Source organism: Podarcis gaigeae, assembly GCF_964106915.1.
Source record: "Podarcis gaigeae genome assembly, chromosome: 15".
Classification (NCBI taxonomy): domain Eukaryota; kingdom Metazoa; phylum Chordata; class Lepidosauria; order Squamata; family Lacertidae; genus Podarcis; species Podarcis gaigeae.
Genome location: NC_139692.1, coordinates 9,920,783 through 9,943,293, shown reverse-complemented (window position 1 = coordinate 9,943,293; position 22,511 = coordinate 9,920,783). Strand labels below are relative to the sequence as shown.

Here is a 22,511-nt window from a genome sequence, read left to right as displayed (position 1 = left end):
CCTCTGAGATCAGTGATGGTGGCATCAGCAGGGGAAATAGGGATATTCTAGGACAGTGGCTCTCAACCTGTGGGTCCCCAGATGTTGTTGGACTACAACTCCCATCATCCCTCAGCTCTGGCCTTGCTAGCTAGGGGTGATGGGAGTTGTAGTTCAACAACATCTGGGAACCCACAGGTTGAGAACCGCTGTTCTAGGATCAATTCAGAAGCCAGGATAGCTTCCATAATTCTGGGACTATCCCTGGAAAATAGGGACACCTGGAAGGTATGGGAAATGGAGGCAATAGCTTTCTCCTGCTGATGCAACCTAGCGACTGGTGCTTAGAGGCTTACTTCCTCTGATTCTAGATGTTCCATACTGCCAGGGTTTGGCCCATGCTGCTCAAAGGTAGGATCAGTATTTTTCTCTTGCGACGTTAACTCAGATTCTGTGTCAATTTATTCTATTACCCCCTACTTATGCATATGCAGTGGGTGGGAGGAGGAAGAGGGGAGAGTTTAGTCTTCTGCAATTGGTAGAAATTATTCCAATATATGAAAGTCTATTTAATTTTCAGAAATTGATTCCGTTCTGACAGACATGGAGAGGGTCCTTAGATTTCCCTGTGCATTGCTCAGAACATTTGAAGTCTATCATGGTGATAATGAGGTCTAGAAACTTACTTTCCTTTTTCAATGAAAACTGAGATTCTCAGCTTGCAGAGATCCCTGCCAAATAATTACTTCTCCAGTTTTGCTGCATGTTGCCTTCTAAAGGCAGCCTCCATTCTTATTTGGTATCACGCTTCCCTGACCTTCAAGGTCTGTGGTTATTGACATTTTGCTCCGGCTGAGTCAATATTAACTTCTTAGGCCAATGGATAATAAATAGAAAAAGAGAAAAAAAATAAGCAATGCACAGTTAATATTGATTTATGATTATTTGGGCCCTTTGCATGACTTTCCCATGCACAAGCCAACTTTCAACAAGCAGGGATTAAATGCTTCTTAGTGCCAAGAGGCGAAACAAATAGGGAAGAAGGTCTGTTCCAAGGTTAAAAATACAGTCAGATCCTTTAGAGTAATTGTTTATGGTGAGTAAGCTTTCAAGCATGGTTTATATGAGAAACTGGCTGGTCTTGTAGCTGATTCACATAGTTTTGGAGAAAGGCTGCAGCTCAGACATAGAGCACAAGGATTGCATGGAGAAAGTCCTGAGTTCAGATCTCACGCAAAGAAGGGCTGGAGAACAATATACAGAAGTTGTTGGGCTCCAGGTCCCATAATTCTTGACCATTGGCCATACTGGCTGCAGCTTGTGGGAGTTGGAATCAGACTTCTGGAGGGCTGTACCTGGCTTAAAAGTCTCTCAAGTAGCCATACCAGAAATACCTTTGTCTACTTCTTTGGCAAGTTGGAATGGACCAATCAGCCTGCTTCAGTTGCCTTAGCTTCTCATTCTTCCATTCTTTTCTCCCCATTTCTGCAGCAATTTGTGATTTATTTATTTTTAAAAAAGAAGTCCTCATGCAAGTTCATCAGCAATTTGATGTGCATTTCTCCAGATAAACATAATTTTATATGCAGCTTTGACTAACGTGCACACTTTTGCAAGCAATACCCCCTAATGCAATCCCTACTTGTACATTATTTTCACCAATTTAGGTATTTTAATGCATATTTTACTCTAGTATGCTCCGTTTTGTATCCATTACTTGGCTGGAGAGCTGCACTGCAAATTGAAGGATGGCTGTGTTTCAGTTTGCATATTATATCATTTTAACAGTCCTAGCTTCCCCCAAAGACTCCTGAGGACTGTAGTTTGTTAAGGGTACTGAGAGTTGTTTGGAGACCCCCTGTTCCTCTCACAGAACTACAGTCCCCAGAGTACCCAGGAAAGAGATGTTGATTGTTAAATTACACTGAGAATTGTAGCTCTGTGCGGTGAACAATGCTTAACACACTACATAGGACTCTTTGAGGTAGCCATGATAACTGGTAGTATAAGAGTTCTTCAAATGTTTTGTGTGGATGTGGTCTTAGATATGATGCGAAAAGACCTGTGTGCTTAAAAAAAGCAAAAGCCACAACTGTATCAAAGCAGGATTTTTTTGGGGGGGCTCTCTGATTTTAGGAGAAAAAGTGGTGCTTGCATGAGGAGTGCAGAACTCTCCCTGTGACACAATCTCAAGTCCAGGCACTTTCTTCCCAGGTGGGCCATTGATGCTGGAAATAAATCCACTTGAGAGATGAGTTATTTGGGTGAGGGGCTGCAAAGAGGTAAGTCGTGGGGGAAGGAACAGGCTTGGTCAGCTCACCGCAGTGGCGTAGTGTGGGGGGTGCAGGGGGGGCCGGCCGCACCGGGCACAACATCTGGGGGTTAGGGTTAGGGGGCGCAAATCCACGGGTTAGGGGGCACAAATTACTTGCCTTGCCCCGGGTGCTGACAACCCACGCTACGCCACTGGCTCACCGTACCCACAGCCATTTCTTTTGCTCCTGAAATCAAAGCCAACCCACTTTCTAGGTTATCAGTGATCAGCTTTCGACCCTCAGACACCTGGATGGGCTGTTGGCATATCAAGTTTTTGTCCGGCATCAGCATTTGGAAGAAAGCAAGAGGAACTTATATTTCCTGTCACAGTATTCAGCCCTGAGCCAGACTGAGAAAGACCTTACTAAAGAATCTCCCTCTCCTTCTCTCTCTCTCTCTCTCTCTCTCTCTCTCTCTCTCTCTCTCTCCCACACACATTCTCCCCCTTTCTCAGTCTTGACATCAGGATGTTTCGAAAACTCCAAATCAGTTTGAAGCCTCCCGATTTTCAGCCAAGGAAGCAACGTGCTGATAGGGTCAAAAGGCCTGTCGCCAATATGGATCATAGAATTTGACATATTAATTCAAGCTGTCAGAACCAATATGTGTAACTGTGCTTTGCAGAGGCGCAGGCCCCACTTCCCCAAAACAGGGACAAGGATAACATTTCACAGATTCCTGTGCAACCAATTGGAGAGCATGTGACCTTAGAGTTCCCTTTCCCTTACTGGGGGGAGGGGGCAGAGAAGGGAGAGGAGAGGCTTTAGGGATGTATTTCAGAAGTTCATAATGGGATGCTAATTAGCTGGATGAATGTGATGGAATCTTTTTCTCCCTCTTATACATAACCAACCCCTCTACAAAAACTTTGCATCAGTTTATACAAACTTGGATGCTCATTCGCCTGCACTGGACGCCCAGAGTTTCACAGCTCCCTTATTGGCACCCAAACTAATCTGCAAAGTGGCAGGAAACACATTAGGAACTCTTTGATATTCTACATGTGAAATGTTGGAAAGCTCAAGCAGTTTCAGGCAACTGGCAGGAAATCGTTCCAAGGTTCAGGCTGTGAGTGCCGGCGTCTATGCAGCCAAAACAGCACCACCCATGCATGCAAGGAAGGTATCGGCAGACACAGGGAAAGCTTGAAGAGTGGAGAATTACAACAATATTTAAGAGGAAAGCCCTTTAAATGGGTGGGAAGGGGGAACACCCCCTCAAATGGCCCAATGAGGCCTGCACTTGCTCGTGGGCATGTGAGGTTGACTGAATGTGGGCAGAAACCGGGTGCAGAGAAGGATGGAATTGAGTTTCTGGAAGAAGCCATGGCTGACTGGAAGCAGAACACACCTCACTAAGCTTGTTACCATGATACAGATAGGTAGCCGTGTTGGTCTGCCATAGTCAAAACAAAAAAAATAATTTTTCAGTAGCACCTTAAAGACCAACTAAGTTAGTTCTTGGTATGAGCTTTCGTGTGCATGCACACTTCTTCAGATACACTGTATCTGTATCTCATACCAAGAACTAACTTAGTTGGTCTTTAAGGTGCTACTGAATTTTTTTTGTTTTTGTTTTGACTTGTTACCATGAGTCATCTTTCTTTTAATTGTCACATAGTGCAGGTGTTACGGGTTTCCCCCAACACAGGGACACCCATCAAATCAAAACATTACCTTTTCCATCCCTTATCTTCCCTTGATTTCCCCATCTCACCTAAACTAAAGATAGCTAATGCTTGGCTATGTATTGATTCAAGTTGTGTTTTTTTTGGGGGGGGGGGAGCAAGGATCCTTTAAGTTCCTGGGTGCTAGATCCTTCCCAAAGTACTTGGATTTAGTAAAAGTTAGAATTCATAGAATTGTAGAGTTGAAAAAGACCCAAAGGATCATCTAGTCAAACCCCTGCAATACAGTTATCTCTTTTTTAAAATTAATTTTTATTGGAGTTTTTATCTCTACAAAATAACAGAAATAAAGAAAGGTTTACACATATGTACATGTTAGTAACACAAAGCATCCCACCACCTCACCCCACCCCACCATTGGTTCGACATAACTCGAAATGTGAGTTAAAATCTGACTTCCTTCCATCGTTGCTTGACCTTAATTCTATAACTTATCATTACAATTGTGTTGTATTTGACAAATATTCTGATTTTACTTGCATTTGTAACCTTTCCCCTTACAAACTTTGTTGTTTACATATCAATATTTCTGTACTGAAGCAGTGTTTTTTTCGTATATTCATTCACACAACTCCATTCTTTTATTAAATTTTTATTTGTTTGACCTCTGATAGCTGCCGTCATTTTGGCCAATTCAACAAATTCAGTAAGTTTGATTTGCCAGTCTATTATTGTGGGTATTTTGTCTCCCTTCCAGTTCTTTGCTATAAGGACACTTGCGGCAGCGGATGCGTATAAGAATATCCTTTTCTTATTTATGGGGATGTAATTTGTTACACAGCGGGTGGCACTGTGGGTAAATCCTCAGCGCCTAGGGCTTGCCGATCGAAAGGTCGGTGGTTCGAATCCCCGCGGCGGGGTACGCTCCCGCTGCTCGGTCCCAGCGCCTGCCAACCTAGCAGTTCGAAAGCACCCTCGGGTGCAAGTAGATAAATAGGGACCGCTTACCAGCAGGAAGGTAAACAGCGTTTCCGTGTGCTGCGCTGGCTCGCCAGATGCAGCTTTGTCACGCTGGCCACGTGACCCGGAAGTGTCTCCGGACAGCGCTGGCCCCCGGCCTCTTGAGTGAGATGGGCGCACCAACCCCAGAGTCTGTCAAGACTGGCCCGCACGGGCAGGGGTACCTTTACCTTAATTTGTTATTAATCCCAATTCAGAAATCTCAACTAAAGCATCCATGACAGATGGCCATGCAACCTCTGCTCAAAAACCTCCAAAGAAGGAGAGTCCACTGCCTCTGGTGGGAGTCTGTTCCATTGCAGAACAGCTCTTACTGTCAGAAAGTTCTTCCTGAAGTTTATTTCGAATCTCCTTCCCTGTAACCTGAATCTATTGATTTGGGTCCTACCCTCCAGAGGAGGAGAAAACAAGCTTGCTCCACCTCCCATGTGACAGCCCTTTAGATGTTTGAAGATGGCTATCCTATCTCCTCTCAGCCTCCTCTTTTCCAGGTTAAACATAACCAGGTCCCTCAACCGTTCCTCTTAAAACTTGGTTTCCAAACCCTTGATGATCTTGGTCACTTTCCTCTGCACACGTTCCTGCTTGTCAATAACCTTCTTAAATTTTGGTGCCTAGAACTGGACACAGGGAGGGAAAGAGGGAGCAGCTGATCTGAAGTGAGGGGGTGACATTCAGCTTGGTTCACACATTGCAATATGAACCGTCCTAATTTGCCCTTCATGAAAGGATACACATGCACCAAAGCATAGCTATCCTTCGAAATTCACACATTTTTGCAATAATATTTCCCCAACCAAAGATGTGTACTAAAATGTGTGTGTTAGAGCAAAGTGTGCATAAGTTGCATAAGTTAGCGAAAACAGCATATAAAATTCATTATATTAGGGGGAAATTGCATGCCAAAAACAGGCATACGCAGAAGAAAGCTGCAGTGAAGCATTTCAACGAAGCTGAAAGAGGGAAGGCTGAGGTCTTCTCCATACCCATACCAGCCAGCAAGGTGTAGGATCGCACCATTCACATGTCTGTGCCCTGCAATGTGGGATTGCACACCATACTAATGTAGCTTCTGTGCTTGTGAAGGGCTCACTCCCCACACAGAGAGGCTTTCAGAAAAGTCTTGGGCTTGGCCTTCTCTGCAGTGTGTTTTGCATAAAGCTTCATCTAGCAGCCCTTCAGAACTCTGTCACCAGGGGCTTTAAGAGGCTCACCGGAGCCAAGACCAAGCTATTCCCTGAGCAAACTCTTTTCATGTATGGTTTAGGTTGGCAGAAACATGTAATTTATTAGTTCTTTTATATCCTGCACAGATTCATAAATCAGGCCAATTCATGTGCAGAGCTGTGGTGTGTCTTACAGATTCTTATTTCCCTGGGTTAGTTTCACATACAGCCTTCCGTGACTAATGCAGATGGAAAGCAGCTACTGACTTATATTACACCTCAGTCCACCTCCCCCTGCTTTGTGTCTAGACAACAATGCCCTCTAATGTACCAAGAAAGATGGGGGCTGTTGGTATTTTTCAGTCTCACACCCTGTTTTAATTTTGGTTTTGCTTTCCCTTCATGACCTGCACAGAAGTTCAACTGATAGTCAAGGTCTTATCTGCAAACCGCCCGCAGCAAATGGGCATGGAAGAATTCATCAAAGCAACAGGAGGGTTTGGAGAGAGGATGTCTTCCCCTCCTCATCCGTCTTCCTAAATTTGGTGCCTTCCAGATAATGCTGGACTACAATTCCCATCATCCTTGACCATTGGCCATGCTGGCTGCAGGTGATGGGTGTTGGAGTCCAGCAACATCTGGAAGGCATCTGGAAGGAGGAGGATGCTTTATGTCATGGTTCCCACAACCCCCTTAGAAGCTTTCGTTCCCAAAGTATTTCCAAGATTTAGCTCGAAGTATAAATAGTGTGATTTTCCTGGCTGTGCTTGCCCTCTTGGGGACTCAATGCATTGTTAGTGCTAGCTCTAGGTTCTGGGGTGCCCTTGGCAAGATGCCCTCAGTGGGACTCTGTGTGGTTCCAATTCTTCCTCACTGTTGTCAACATTGCCCATTCACTTACCCTCTCTGTTTGGCTGCAGTCCACAGAAACCACACAAGTGGAAGATATTTCATCTCCTCACTTTTGTCACTGCTCAGTTGCTTAGATGGAACTCATCAACAGGCTCCGACGGTGAGTATTAGGGGACTCCTGGTGTTGGCCCTAGCCTCCCTGCTGTGGTGTGGGCCCTTACAGGTGCCCAGCAATGCCTACATCTGATGCGAGCTATTTGTCTTACATCACCAAGCTCTGGAGCTCTTCTCTGATGGCCACAGCTGATGAGGCAACAGCAGGCTGGAGAGATGCCTTTCTACGCTGCTGCTCTGTCAGTGATGCCAACAGTGCCACCACCGTGGTTCTGAGTTTTTGATACCATCTGCCTGGTGAGGCCTACATGGAAGGGAAGAGAGGAAAGTGCTCCACTTCTAGGTGAGACTCGTTTAGTATCATTTTGTCTATTTTAGCTGGCAGTGTCTCTTCAAGGTCACTTCTCATTGCTTGCTATCAGGGTTCCTGTAATGGGAGATGCCAGGGATGGAAACTAAGAAATAGCTGCAGAACCAAGGTCATCCAGTGAGTTTCAGGAAATCACACCTCGATTTCCAGTCCAGAATACTCTTACACAGGTTCCGAAACTAGTCTTGGAGCCCACTTAGGGAGATGACCCTTTAACAATTATGGTGGAGCAAGGAAGAATCATCAGCTGTGGGAAGGGGTTAAACAAGTCACAATTTTCTTCATACAAATGTCCTTCAGGTCCCATCTGCATTATACATTTCGAGAAGCATCATGCCACCTTAAGCAAGCATAAAGGTAAAGGTGACCCCTGACCATTAGGTCCAGTCGTGACCGACTCTGGGGTTGCGGCGCTCATCTCGCTTTATTGGCCGAGGGAGCCTGCGTACAGCTTCCGGGTCATGTGGTCAGCATGACTAAGCTGCTTCTGGCAAACCAGAGCAGCGCACGGAATCACCATTTACCTTCCCGCCAGAGCGGTACCTATTTATCTACTTGCAATTTGACGTGCTTTTGAACTGCTAGGTGGGCAGGAGCAGGGACCGAGCAACGGGAGCTCACCCCGTCGTGGGGATTCGAACCGCTAAGCAAGCATGGCTTCCCCCAAAGAATCATGGGAAGTGTAGTTTGTTAAGGGTGCTCAGAACTGATACAAGACCCCTATTCTACTCCTAGAGCTACAATTCTCAGAGTGGTTTAACCATCAATCCCTCTTCTCAGGGAACTCTTCTCAGTGGTATAATATTGCTTGAAATATATAGTGCAGATGGTCTAATAGTCTCTGACTTAATGTTTCAAAAACTTACTTTTTATATTAAAAAAGTATTATATTATGAAAAATTATTCAAAAAACATGTATTAGGCAAAACTGAATTGAAAAATGTGCCTCTTGTATTAGATAAAATGCACACAAAAATGTCAACAAAATTTCACGAGGACTTCTTTATTATTTTAAAAAATCACAAATTGATGTGGAAATGTGGTAAATTGAACTTTGAGTTTGGGAAGAATGGAGTGAAACTGGAATTGATAGATTCATTTATCCCTAATAAGGGACAGGGGAAGTCTTTCTTTCTGACTCATAAACCTGGAGCTCAGGAGCCTTACCAGCTAACTAAAGAGCAACTGTTTACTCACATTACAAACACTTAGATTTTGGAATTTCAGTATGCTTTAAGAAATCCCCAGAGAACTTCTTCTTGCCAATTTTTCACCAAGATCAATGAAGTTATGATTTAGCAATTGCGTTGCAGACAAAGCTGAAGATCTGAGACACTCATGCCGCCTCCCGCCTTGCCTCCCCCCTCTTCAACAAACATTTTAATATTTAAACAGCCAGATACAAGCAAAGGAAGTGCCCTTCTCTCTTTTAAAAGCTGCGTATTTATAGTTTCTTCTTCCCAAAGGATCATCTCAGTGTCTGTGGTTGATTAATTTTAATTAATATTTCATCTAATCTGGTAATATATTGCAAATGCTCAGTGTAAGTGCGCTTCCAAGTGGGTATAATTGAAATTTACACCCACTTTAAGTGCTATTTATGCCGCCAGTTCTGTGTAAAGTGGTTTCCAGGCCAGCTTATCTAGGAACAGAAGTTTGCAAGCCAGTTTTGTAAATGAAACCTGTGTTTTCCATATAGGGCTGACCTGCATGGATTATTTACCACCTATCCATGTTGATTTTATGCTCTTAACACAAATGCACCTGTCCATTATCACTTATGGACTTGTTTGGCCACCTGGCATTCAGGGAATTCAAAGTGTGGAAATGACACACCCTATCCCAGTCCAATTTGCACCCCTCCACAGATGCTGTGGCCTCCCCCCCAAAAAAAAATCTGCTGCAAATCCAGACACATCTCATCTACCTAGATAAGAAGTTTAAGAGAATGAAATTGATTGTGGCCTTGTTGGATTCTAGGTCTTTTACTAATAAAAGTGCCTCTGTTTTGGCACTAGCACTGCCTGTTCTGGACTCTGAGGTCCAATTATTGGTCTTCAGTCCAAACATCTGCAAATAAATAAATCTACATGTCTCTGCTATAGGGACAGAGGAATCTTTCAATTCCACGTTCTCATTTTTGCAGTCTTAAGTTCCACATCAGCATGCATTTTATTTTTAAAGTTCTGGTCAGCTATGTTTCAGTTCCTGTAATGTTTCAGAAAGTGCAAATTAGGAAGGTTCACCTTCAAATGTGAACTGGACTGAATTTGTCCACCATCCTTCTTCTTCAGAAGAAACACACTGGGCTAAGGCTGTTGTAAACTTTGCTTCATTTATGGAATGTAGAGTCATAGCTGTCAACTTACAGATTTGAAAATAAGGGACCAGCAGTCCTGAAAATAAGGGACCAGCAGCCAAAATAAGAGGGACGCAGGTGGCGCTGTGGGTTAAAGCCTCAGCGCCTAGGACTTGCCGATCGAAAGGTCGGCGGTTCGAATCCCTGCGGCGGGGTGCGCTCCCGCTGCTCGGTCCCAGCGCCTGCCAACCTAGCAGTTCGAAAGCACCTCCGGGTGCAAGTAGATAAATAGGGACCGCTTACCAGCGGGAAGGTAAACGGCGTTTCCGTGTGCGGCTCTGGCTCGCCAGAGCAGCGATGTCACGCTGGCCACGTGACCCGGAAGTGTCTCCGGACAGCGCTGGCCCCTGGCCTCTTAAGTGAGATGGGCGCACAACCCCAGAGTCTGTCAAGACTGGCCCGTACGGGCAGGGGTACCTTTACCTTTACCTTTAGCCAAAATAAGGGACCTGCAGCCTCACCTGTTCAAGGCACTCCAGTCTTCCTGTCCTCCTGCAGTCTGGTCAAACTCATGCTGGTAGCTTCGAGAACACTGTCCAACCAACTTTGTAACTAGAGGTTCAACTGAACAGAATCTGAATCACATGCACCACAAGGCCTATGCAGCCTCAACTTAAGATGGCTCCCCGGCCTGGCTTTGCACTGCAATGTTTGCAGCAGCACGTGCAACAAAATGGCGTCCAGCATTCAAAAAAACCCCTCAGCTTGCATTAACTAGCCACACACAAGGCATGCAAGCTCCACCCCCCCAGTCGTTCTTAGACTTATTATTGGGTGAGCAACACAGTTGGAGCCTCCCTCCTCCCTGGCCGGCAGGGAGGGAGGAAGAGGAGCTGCTTCCTTTGAAATTTAAGGGACATTTAAGGGACATCCATCAATAAGGGACAGCAGCGGGACACGGCCCTGGGATAAGGGACTGTCCCTTCAAATAAGGGACACTTGACGGCTATGTGCAGAGTACAGGATGAAATGGTTATTGAATGGAAATTGAGACACTAAGATCAAAAGAGCTTTGTCCAATATTAACAAGGGAGAGATCCTAGCATCCTATTCTCTCAGCTTGTCTTTAAGATGCCATTCCCACACGGTGTTCTCATTGTGTTTATTACCCAACTCTTCTAAGCACCGATGTTTCAAGAGAAAGCTTGTTGGCTTGTTGGCTTGTTGGCTGGTTTGCTTTTTTTGTTTTTTTGTCTTAGCAATATTCAAGCCCATTTTCTAGCAAGGCAGCTCTGAAGAGCTTGGCTGAAGTTCTAAGGAGAGGTGCACCCATCAGCCGTCTTAACTACAGCCACACCACAAACACTGAAGTCTGAGCTTCAAACTGGATTTTCATGTTGCTTCCTGTTAAAAGCAACCTCACTGTTTGATTTATGGTTTTAATCAGGCGGCTGTCAGTTAGCCTCATTCCATATCACTCACCATAAACATAGCCCTTGCCAACAAAATTATGACTGTATTAAATGATTTTATTACAGTAAACTGAAGATTGAAGAGCGCAAATACAGGTGCTGCAAGAGACAGTTCTCTTTCAACTCCATCCAAACCTGTTGAGACAATGTAGGAAGCAGCCAATGGTGTACACACAAGGAAAGCGGCTCAGCATCAGAAGGCTCAGGACAAAAAAAGGAGAATAACCCAGGTGGTACAGTTCAATCCATCTATTTCAGAATGCAGGTAAGGGACACCAGGCTTTTTCCTCTCAGCAAAAAGCAAACATGCTGCATGCATTCTGAAGTGGTACAGTCCTAACAAGGTTGTACAGCTTCAACCATCTTCATGTTCTTTGTCCAGGAACTCAGTCATAGTCACTATTCCTGGCCTGGCACAATTGCTGGGACTGATGTTGAAACAGGGCTGGCTCTACCATTAGGCAGAATGAGGCAGTTGCCTCAGGCGGCTGATTCCAGGGGGCTGCAGCAGTTCCACTACCATGCCTCTTGAATCTCCAAAGCTAGCTTCCTCTGGAGGAAGTGGTCCCATCACCTGTGTTGAACAAAGTTTCAACTACCATCCGGTCAGATTCTGTCTGTGTAATTGGACTTCTCCTACATTTCAGGTAGGAAAACATCTTGAGCTAACCCTGTGAGCCAGTGTGGTGTAGTGGTTAAGAGCGGTAGACTCGTAATCTGGGGAACCAGGTTCGCGTCTCCGCTCCTCCACATGCAGCTGCTGGGTGACCTTGGGCCAGTCACACTTCTTTGAAGTCTCTCAGCCCCACTCACCCTCACAGAGTGTTTGTTGTGGGGGAGGAAGGGAAAGGAGAATGTTAGCTGCTTTGAGACTCCTTCGGGTAGTGATAAAGCGGGATATCAAATCCAAACTCTTCTTTTTCTTCTTCCGTGTTGAAAGGTTCTTAGGAGTCAGAGTTAGATTAGGAGTATCCATCATTCATATATATATATATATATATATATATATATATATATATATATATATGATATTTATTGAAATTTTCCAGAATAATACATTGTAAAACAACAACAAAAAACAAACAAACAAAAATGCAAAAATACAAAAAGAGAAAAAATACAAAAACAACTAAAAAACACATGAAATTTCCCTTTACCTATTTTCTTTTAACTTATTTTCCGGACCTCCTCATACCTCCCTTTCTTATATTCCAATTCAAATTGTCAATTCAGCAAATCCTCACCATTAGTTTTTGCTTATTTCAGAACCTTATTTTCCATATCTCTTAAATCATTACAGCTGGAAACCACTTAATTTTCTGTCCAACATCATTCTAACATTCATTAATTTTTAGGAGTATGCATCCTGTTGCAGCAGGCACAATTCCTTGGGGAAACTGTTCTGACTTAACAGGGACATTTTCTTTTCTTTTCTGGTCCTTCAGAACTTTCCCCAGGTCTGGCCTTGGTTTGCACCCCAAGAATATATGCTTGGATGGAATGTGTCCTAGAAACCTGCATACAAAAGTAAACGTTACATTTGTGGCCTCACCCATCAGGACAAGTGGTCCCCAGAAAGATTCTCCAAAGGGAATGAACCCCTTGGGCTGAAAAAGGGTTCCACATCCTATGTATCAGAGCTGCTGTTCTTCCTATCTCTCTCCCTGCTGTTAAACCACTCAGAGCCATGTGCAGTTTGGCTAGAGGCTGGTGCACATGTGTAGGAATGTATGTACATCAGCACTAAGGCAGCATGTGGTGGGCAAGGTGTCTTCAGGGTCCGGTGGCCACCCTTGATGTGAAATGAGAGATGCTGTAAGCAAACAAGGACACCCCTATTTCCATTGCCTTTTAACTCCTGCTGCTTCCTTTCCCTGTACTATCAGAAGTGTGGCAGGGAGTCATGAGGAAGAGGGGAGTCCTTCTCTGGTACGGGGACATACCCATCCAAGAACTATGCAATTCTCTATCTGCTCATTTGCTAGCGGACAATCTTTTCAGCAGGATTTTATTGAGAGGGCCTCCTGCTGCATTTTAACAACAGTCTGCTGATGCTGCTATGTAGCTTACATGTTTGATTATTGATAGGTCTATGTGTTTAAACATTGCCATACTGTTTATATATAGTGTTCTGTAGTGGTTGAAGTGTCTGACTAGGGATAGAGGTGGATTTGCCCTGCCAGACCTTAAACTCTATTATGAATCAGCTGCATTTTGCTGGCTGAAAGAATGGCTACTTCTTGAGAACACAGACATTTTGGACTTAGAAGGTTTTAACAATGTTTTTGGGTGGCATGCATATTTGTGGTATGACAAGGTTAAAGCACATAAAGCATTTAAAAACCATATTCTTAGAAGAGCATTGTTCAATGTCTGGATAAGGTATAAAGACTTACTTGAAAGTAAAACCCCAAGGTGGTTATCACCGATGGAAGCAAAGGCTCTGAAAAAACTAAATATGGAGGCCAATTGGCCAAAATATTGGGAGATTCTGGAACAGGAGGGTGACAAATTGAAATTGCAGAGTTTTGAGAAATTAAAGGATAAAGTGCGAGATTGGCTTCATTATTTTCAAATAAGGGAGGCCTACAATTTGGATAAAAAAATTGGCTTCCAGGTGGAAAAATCAAAACTGGAAACAGAATTGTTAGAACCCAAAACTAAGATATTATCAAGAATGTATAACTTGCTGTTGAAATGGAATACTCAGGATGAAACGGTGAAATCTGCTATGATTAAATGGGCACAAGATGTTGGACATAACATTATGTTTGCTGACTGGGAACAGTTGTGGACCACAGGTATGAAATTTACGGCATGTAATACCTTACAAGAGAATATTATGAAAATGATATACAGGTGGTACATGACACCAGTCAAGCTTGCAAAAATCTATCATTTGCCCGATAATAAATGTTGGAAATGTAAAGAGACTGAAGGTACATTATTTCACCTTTGGTGGACGTGCCCAAGGATTAAGGCTTTCTGGGAGATGATCTATAATGAAATGAAAAAGGTATTTAAATATACTTTCCTGAAGAAACCAGAGGTCTTTCTCCTGGGCATGGTCGGCCAACTGGTGCCAAAGAAGGACAGAACTTTTTTTATGTATGCAACAGCAGCAGCAAGAATACTTATCGTAAAGTATTGGAAGACACAAGATCTACCCACCCTGGAAGATTGGCAGATGAAAGTAATGGACTATTGGCGGAAATGACTGGCAGAATCCGAGACCAGGGAGAAGAGTCGGTGGAAGAAGATTGGAAGAAATTTAAAGATTACTTACAGAAACATTGTAAAATTATTGAATGTTAAAATGATGTTGGAACGAAACGAAGTGGTCTTAGCAATAAGGTTAAAAGGAATATGTAAAAAGGGATTGATATTAGATGAAAATTTGAAATTATAATATGTGAAGACAAAGAATTAAGAGAAAATAGAGAGGGTATGGATTTGCTGAACTAAATATTTGAATTGGAATACAAAAAAGGGAGGTGTGAGGAAGTCATGAAAATAAGTAAATGAACTGTAAGATATAGAAAGAGGGATTTGTTTTTAATTGTTTTTCTTTTTCTTAGTGTTTGTATTTTTTGTGTTTTCTTTTTACTATTTTTGTAACTTTTCTCTTGTGGAAACTTTAATAAATATTACTTTTTTTTTTTAAAAAAAATGAAGTGTCTGACTAGGAACGGGGGAACCCAGGTTACACACTTCATTCAGCCATGAAACCAGAGCTGCAGACTTGTCCCCCACATTGAGGGGGCCCAGCATCACGTGATGTGTTCTGCTCTCGCCTGGTGGCGCTGGGGGATGGGGAACGCGGAGGGTGATCTTCACCCTCCATGGTTCCTGCCCCCGGCCACTGCACGACTGCTCACCTGGTGGCATCAGGGGATGGAGGCCCCCTCAGTATTGGTGAGGGGCTCAACCCCTTTTTCCACAAATATTACGGGGCCCAAAGCCCCTTCTGTTCCTATACTTGGCACTTCTCCATGAAGCTCATTAGATATCTCTTAGTCTAACCCAGGGGTTGGCAAGGTTTACCGGCCATGGGCTGGAACACTCCCACAGAGATTGTCCGTGGGCCGGACCGGTGCAGTGCGGCACCAAATATGATGTCTGCGCATGTCTGTGCCACCGGTAATCACTTCTGTGCATGCCCAGATGCTGAAAATTGCACCTGCGCAGAAGTGATTTTCGGCGTCTGGACATGCACAGATGCGATTTCCAGCGCCACTCGGCAAGTCCCTGCACTGCGCCGGTTTAGCACAGTGCGCAGGGGACTCATCAAGCAGGTGGCTCAGTTCTAGGGTGGCTCGTGGGCTGGTAAAACGGTCTTCGTGGGCTGCATTCGGCCCATGGGCCTCACGTTGCCGACTCCTGGTCTAGCCTGACTTCACAACAGGGTTGTGCTGTGAGGATGAAGTGGGGGGGGGGGGAATGAGCCATGCATGTCACCTTAAGAGCATAAGAATAACCCCAATGGATCCAGCCAATGGCCCATCTAATCCAGGATCCTGTTCTCCCAGAGGCCAGTCAGATGCCTTTGAGAAGCCTTGAGCCCTTTTGATGAAAGTCAAGAGATAGGCAGTCAGATATTGGTGATATACAGTTGTGGGATTTATTTTTATTTGGTCAGATGCTTCAGTATTTTCTCTGAAATAGAATAGCGGAATTATTTTTTTTAAACCATACTTTGGATTCGGAATGCCTTTTAAAAATCATCTCATCACAAGTATAGTAACTCAAGCCACACCTGCACCATACATTTAATGCACTCTTATGCCACTTAAAAAACCATAGGGAATCCTGACAGCTGTAGTTCGCTAAGAATGCTGGGAATTTTGCTTGGCGAGGTCAGCACCCTTAACAAACTACCATTCCCAGGATTAATTGGGGGAAGCAGTGAAAGTGGTATACTAGCCCTTTGAAAATATGGTGTGGATATGATCTTAATATCAGGGATGGTGTGTGTGTGTGGGGGGGGGGAACCCTGCACTGGCAAGAAGTAGAATTAGATGACCTTCTAAGTCCCCTCCAACACTGCGATTCTGTAGCCAAGGCAGAAACATCTGGGGCAAGCACTTCCAGAGTAGAGGGAGCCTTAGCACCCTCAATTTCAAAAATTACCGTAGCACTGCAACACTGGAGGCCAACATCTGTACAAGGGTTGTAAAAAATAAATCTGACCTTTTTTTTTTGCAAACGTTTCTAAAGACTAGCAAGGTAGGAGAAAAGCAGAGAATTCCAGGTGAAGGCACCCATCAAGGACAAAAAAGAAAGCACCATCTTAATTTTATGTCTCTGTGTATGTGTGTTGAAGCCCTGGGACTTCAGAAAGGCAAGAAAGAACAGAGTCCATCTGTTCAAGAGCCAACACCGAGGCCCCTCTTTAACAAATAAATCTTCACTTTTAACTTTGCAGATAAAAATAGTGTAGAAAGGACGGTCCTTAATCTCTGTCTTCTCCTAAAATGCTTTGGAGCTGAGGCTTCTCCCCTCCTCCCTCTCTCCCTTTTACAGGTTTCATTCTGGCTTTGATTCCTGTGAGTTTACTGACAGATTACTTCATTTTAACTCTATGGCTTTTCTGTCTTGTGGGAGGCATATTTCTAAGTATCATATTTATCAAAGGAGCAGTGCAAAAGCAAGGGCCAGAATGAGGCTTTTGATGATTCCCCCAGTAACTACAACCACAATAAATTTTGCAAGAAAGAAAACACAACTGGGGACCTTTTATGTTAAAGCTTGGAAACAAGGTTCCGCCATTGTCACTCGGAAACCTTTAGCATTTAGGCTAATCTTTTCTCTCTCTCTCTCTCTTTCTCTCTCTCTTCCCTGCTCCCTCCTCCCTCCCTCCTCACCAATGCAGAAAGAACACATCTGGACTCACTTGCAAAGCCAGTCTTCAAACTCCCAAGGGCGACATTCCCCCCCAATCCCATAACTTTAAATCAGACCAGCATTTCAATAAATCACAGGGAACACTTATTTATTGGACATAGTTTTGGGTCTCTTAAAGCACGGAAAATAAATTTAATGGAGCGTTTGGAGCATTTCCCCAATCTTTTGAGGGATTACTCCGGGAATTTGTCAACCACGCCAAGCACGGCAGCTTGATCCAGAGAGATGGGAAAGAAATTATGGGAGATACTCTACAAAGGCCCAGGTGTACCTTAAATCACATCAAAAAAGATTAATGTCAAAGGATTGCTTGCCAGCAGACTTGATTGGCAGCGCTGCAGTTTACTTAATAAACTATCACTTTAGCCAGAGGGTGACTTTAATCTGAATTACATTTTCTTGTTTTGTCATACGCCTTGCCAAGCGATTTATTGAATACTGTAGCATACTTCTTAACCTCAAACACTAGAGAAAGTGGGGGAGGGAGAGAGAATAAGGCAACTCTTAAGAGCCCCAGGAAAACCTTGAGACAGCAGAACCTGCTCTGAGAACAAAGGAGAGGCTTTGCTCCTCGGGCAGAAGGCTGCATTCTTGAAGCTCTGATGGGAACGTGTGGGAGTGGGAACACTCCTAATACATGCAGGCTGCAAAGATTTGGATCTTAGTAATGGACATAGTGCACTTCAAGAGGCGTTTGATTTGGGGTCATGAGCTCACAGGGAATAAGCCTGCATTCGAGTTGCAAAAACCTTTCCTGGTTTAGCTGCATGGCATGTGCACAAAAGGCTATGGTTTGATTTGGCACATAGTGCTTACCATGCTTAGAGTATGTCTGGCTCATATTTTGTTTAAGTTCCCATGATTCATGTGCCAGATCTGCAGCATAGTCACTTTTTTGGGGGCGGGGGGAGAGGGAGAGGCAGTGGTGGAGGAGAGGGGGTTGTGATTGAATTATAAAGCACCAAGGAAATTCCCTATGGTAGATCACCGCAGGCATAGAATGTTTCTCAACTGTAGATCTGACTCTTCCAGCCTGGCCTGACAATGACTAGAAAGGCATCAGTCCCAATCAATCAAATCCTCAGAAGGCATACAGAAATTGTGGGGAGATAGGAAACTGCCTTATACCAGGTCATAGAATCATAGAGTTGGAAGAGACCAGAAGGGCCATCGAGTCCAACCCCCTGCCAAGCAGGAAACACCATCAGAGCACTCCTGACATATGGTTGTCAAGCCTCTGCTTAAAGACCTCCAAAGAAGGAGATTCCACCACACTCCTTGGCAGCAAATTCCACTGTCGAACAGCTCTTACTGTCAGGAAGTTCTTCCTAATGTTTAGGTGGAATCTTCTTTCTTGTAGTTTGGAACCATTGCTCCGTGTCCGCTTCTCTGGAGCAGCAGAAAACAACCTTTCTCCCTCCTCTATGTGACATCCTTTTATATATTTGAACATGGCTATCATATCACCCCTTAACCTCCTCTTCTCCAGGCTAAACATGCCCAGCTCCCTTAGCCGTTCCTCATAAGGCATCGTTTCCAGGCCTTTGACCATTTTGGTTGCCCTCCTTTTGACACGTTCCAGTTTGTCAGTGTCCTTCTTGAACTGTGATGCCCAGAACTGGACACAGTACTCCAGGTGAGGTCTGACCGGAGCAGAATACAGTGGCACTATTACTTCCCTTGATCTAGATGCTATACTCCTATTGATGCAGCCCAGAATTGCATTGGCTTTTTTAGCTGCTGACAACTGGTGTGTCTGTGGAGAAAATGGCAACGTGTATTAAAATACAAAAGAAAAACGGTTATTGAAAGAGCATACTGTGTTTAGCTTGGCAAATGTAGCACGTTATACAGTACTAACCCATCTATGCGAAATGGCACAGACTGTAACCAGTGGAGAATCAAGTTTTAGAAGCAAAGTTTTTTCTGCATAGGCCAGACACTGGCACCGAGAAGCAGCATTTCTGCTGGTTTCTAAAAGTGATTCTTACCTGCTCTTGGGTTTAGCAATAGAGAGATCTCTGATGCTTAGTAGGTCTCTGGGAGCTGATTAAACAGGGCAGGGGTGGGTAACCTGTCACCCTGTGGATGTTGTCAGACTCCAGCTGGTCAGAATGTCCAGTGGTCAGGGATGGTGGGAGAATTAAAGCAGATTGCCTATCCTTGCCATATGAACTGGCCGGTGGCAAGTGCAAGACAACGTCCATGTCTCTTGCGCGAGTCCTTTTGATGGCTATATCAAGTGAAGACCATGTGGAATGGGATGTATCCAAGGAAGTCACTAAGTGAGTGGAAAAAGTTCTGTGAATGCAACAGAAGCAGCAAGTAATTCTCACCATCCCTGCACATTGGCCACAGTGGCCGATCCTGATGGGAGTTAAAGAACATCACCCTAAGGATCATGCACAGAGTAGAATAAGAGAACTGTTCCTTCTTGCCTACCTGGAAGCTCCTACCTGGAAGCTCCAGGGATTGAATCTAAGATCTGCATGCTCTTCCTCTGAGCCATGGCCCTTCCTCCAAAGTTGTAATCCAAGAACATCTGGAGAGCACCAGGTTGGCAAAGACCGCTGAAGGACGGTTCTGTCCCAGGCAGAGGACTGGATAGATGAGCTTTAAGATCCAGGCTCTTGGAGGTTGCCTCTAGTGTCATTGGCTATGTCTTGTGGAACACCCTGCCTATAGAGATTCAAAAGGCATCCTGGGAAAGAAGGGTTAATTGTTAACCTACTCCGAGAATTGTAGTTGTGTGAGGTGACTGGGGTCCCCATAGAACTTAACAAACTACAGTTCCCAGGAGTCTTGGGGGAAAGCTATGACAAAGTTGTGGAAGACGACTTTAAGTGTATAGTGCAGATGGGACTTTAGTATTGTCTACACTGATTGGTGGTTGCTCCCCAGGATTTCAGAAAAGAGTCAAACCCAGCCATAACTGGAAATTGCCGGAGATTGAACCAGGGGTTGTCTGAACACAGAGCATCTGCTGTACCATGGAGTTATTGTCCTGCAATGGTTGTCTGTATGATGAAAGAAATCATGCATTGCTTCTTCACATTGTGCCACTTGGCTTTCATAAACCACCCAGCAAGGCATTTTTGTAGACAGCTGAAGACCCGAGAAGCCACAGCCTGGTTCTTTGTGACCATATTTGTGTAAACAAAGAACTCCCAACTAATAATAATCTGTTTTGCAAGATTATGATTTGAGTTTCTCTTCCCCCCCGTTCTGCTTGATACTTTTTTTTTTTTTTTTGCCAAAGAAATAAAATTCTTGGTGATGTCTAGCGGGAAATCCAATAAAAATTCTTCAAAAGATGGGCCTGACGTTGAAAAATAGCAAAATTATAAAAGTAGTCCTCAGAAAAGAAAAGGGGAGAGTTATTACATCTGGCACAGAGCAAAGGCCCAGAGCTCCTTCTCCAAATGAGCCATCACGGATTGAAAGTGTTTAGCTTCCCGTTGATTAAATATGGTGAGGGACCTGAGGCATGCCAAGCCTCAGGGATCGAAAGTTTGTTTTCAGTCAGAATGTGTTTTCAGTCAATGGAAAAAATGGCCAGCCTGTGCGGGGCTATGTAACTGAGAAGCCTCAGGTTTGGAGTGAGTAATGGCTGGGATGCTGAAATGCAGGAAGATGGTTAATCATCCAACCTTCATCTCTGTAATTCAGCTCAGTAACTTCTACAGGTCTGGGGATGCAAAAGTGGGGGGGGGGGAGAGAGGAGGAGTGTTGGTTGTTCTACCCGCTTTCCTTTCCCTCCCTTTTCTTTCCAAAAGGAAATATGGGTGGTATATCCTGCTCTTGTTATTCCATTTCAGACAAAGGAAATGATAATTCAGCAATGACACACACACAGAGGAGCCTTGAAGGAATCTCGTAAGTGGGCCGTGCACCATTTGGTTACAAGCTGTTTGAGAGCCAAAGTAGACCCTGAATGTTTCCTTTTGTTTAATGTGCAGATTTGTATAATAATAATAATAATAATAATAATAATAATAATAATAATAATAATGATGCAACTAGCTGTGTTGGTGCACTAATTTTCAGGGTCACCGTAGGCAGGCAGGCAGATTGGTGGTGGGGTGTGTGTGTTAACTACTTCCTATCTAGCTGTGGACCCAAGGAAAATCATAGGAACATAGGAAGCTGCCTTTTACCGAATCAGACCATTGGCCCAACTAGCTCAGTACTGTCTACAGTGACTGTCAACAGATCTTGAGGGTATCAGATAGGAAACTCTCCCAATCCTACCGGGAGGTGATGGGGACAAAATCTGGGACTTTCTGCAAGCAAAGCAGTTTCGTTACCACTGACCTATCACCGCCCTCCCCCAATTTCCCCTCTTTTGAAGTAGAAATTTGCTTTGGTGAAAACAAAATCCCCATTTCCCACCAGCCAGAGGAGAAAAACCATCTGGGTTCCAGCCTAGGGTCCTCACCCATGATTCAAAGACATGGCATAGAATGGGGGGTAAACAATGGTGTGGCGCCCACTTGAAGTTGTGGACCACAACTCACACTCCTAACTATTGGTTATGCCAGCTGGGGCTGATGGGAGTTGGAGTGACCAACATCTGAAAGACACCGTGTTGGGTACCCCAGAGACAGAATGTACTGCTGGTTTTGAGCTGTTGCTGCCCAATCCCAAACCTCTTTTCACCACCCTGACATGAATTTCTCAACAAGATAGGTCTTATGTCCAGATGTGATAGATGCCACCATGCTGGGCACTGCACTGATCCCTAAAAAATAAAGGAATCAAAGCATTTGACACAACAGTTCAAAAAAGGCTCCTTTGAAATGAAAAGTTGCATCCTTATCCATTGAGAGATTGGGGATAAAGCAGAGACAGAGGGTCACTGGAAGGTCACTAGGAGACCTCTACAGTACCCTCTGCTGTCACTGGCTTGCTCAGTGGCTGACTGATCTTCTTGGCCTGTCATGCCTGCTGATCAATCAATTGGGTCTTGCTCACCTGCCAGTTGTTTTTGTCTCTGAGCAACTCAAAGAGAGGGTGGCATTCAAATGTGTCATGGAAATGAGGTAAGCAGAGTTTTCTAATACCGTATGGAAGCTGGCATGGTGTAGGGCTCAGAGTGCTGGAGTGGGACCTGGGAGACCAGGGTTTAAATCTCCACTCAACTGTGAAGCCCACTGGGTGACCTTGCACCAGCCTTAAAAGTAAAATGTATGATGATCTTCGGCAAAAATTTCTAGACCATCTATGTATTCCAACATGGAAACCAGAGACAGAGGTTATGTGCTTCTTATTACAGGGGAGAGACCAGGAGCTCACCAAGACAGTAGCTAAATTCTTCTATTTGATTTTTTGTCGCCAAAGTATGCTACAGGATCCTGCCCTTGCTGGAAACCCACAGAGATGAGGCGGGTTT

General features: G+C 44.3%; 1 long non-coding RNA gene across 1 annotated transcript in view; it reads left to right on the top strand.

Moving 5' to 3' along the window:
• Window positions 1-22,508, top strand: part of LOC310832240 — a 39,012-nt gene extending 16,504 nt beyond the window's left edge. Inside the window, exons 2-4 of the long non-coding RNA XR_014558189.1 lie at window positions 11,282-11,862; window positions 20,938-20,995; window positions 22,395-22,508. This is a non-coding gene — a long non-coding RNA (uncharacterized lncRNA). The remainder of the gene's footprint in view (window positions 1-11,281; window positions 11,863-20,937; window positions 20,996-22,394) is intronic.
• Window positions 22,509-22,511: the final 3 nt, after the last annotated feature.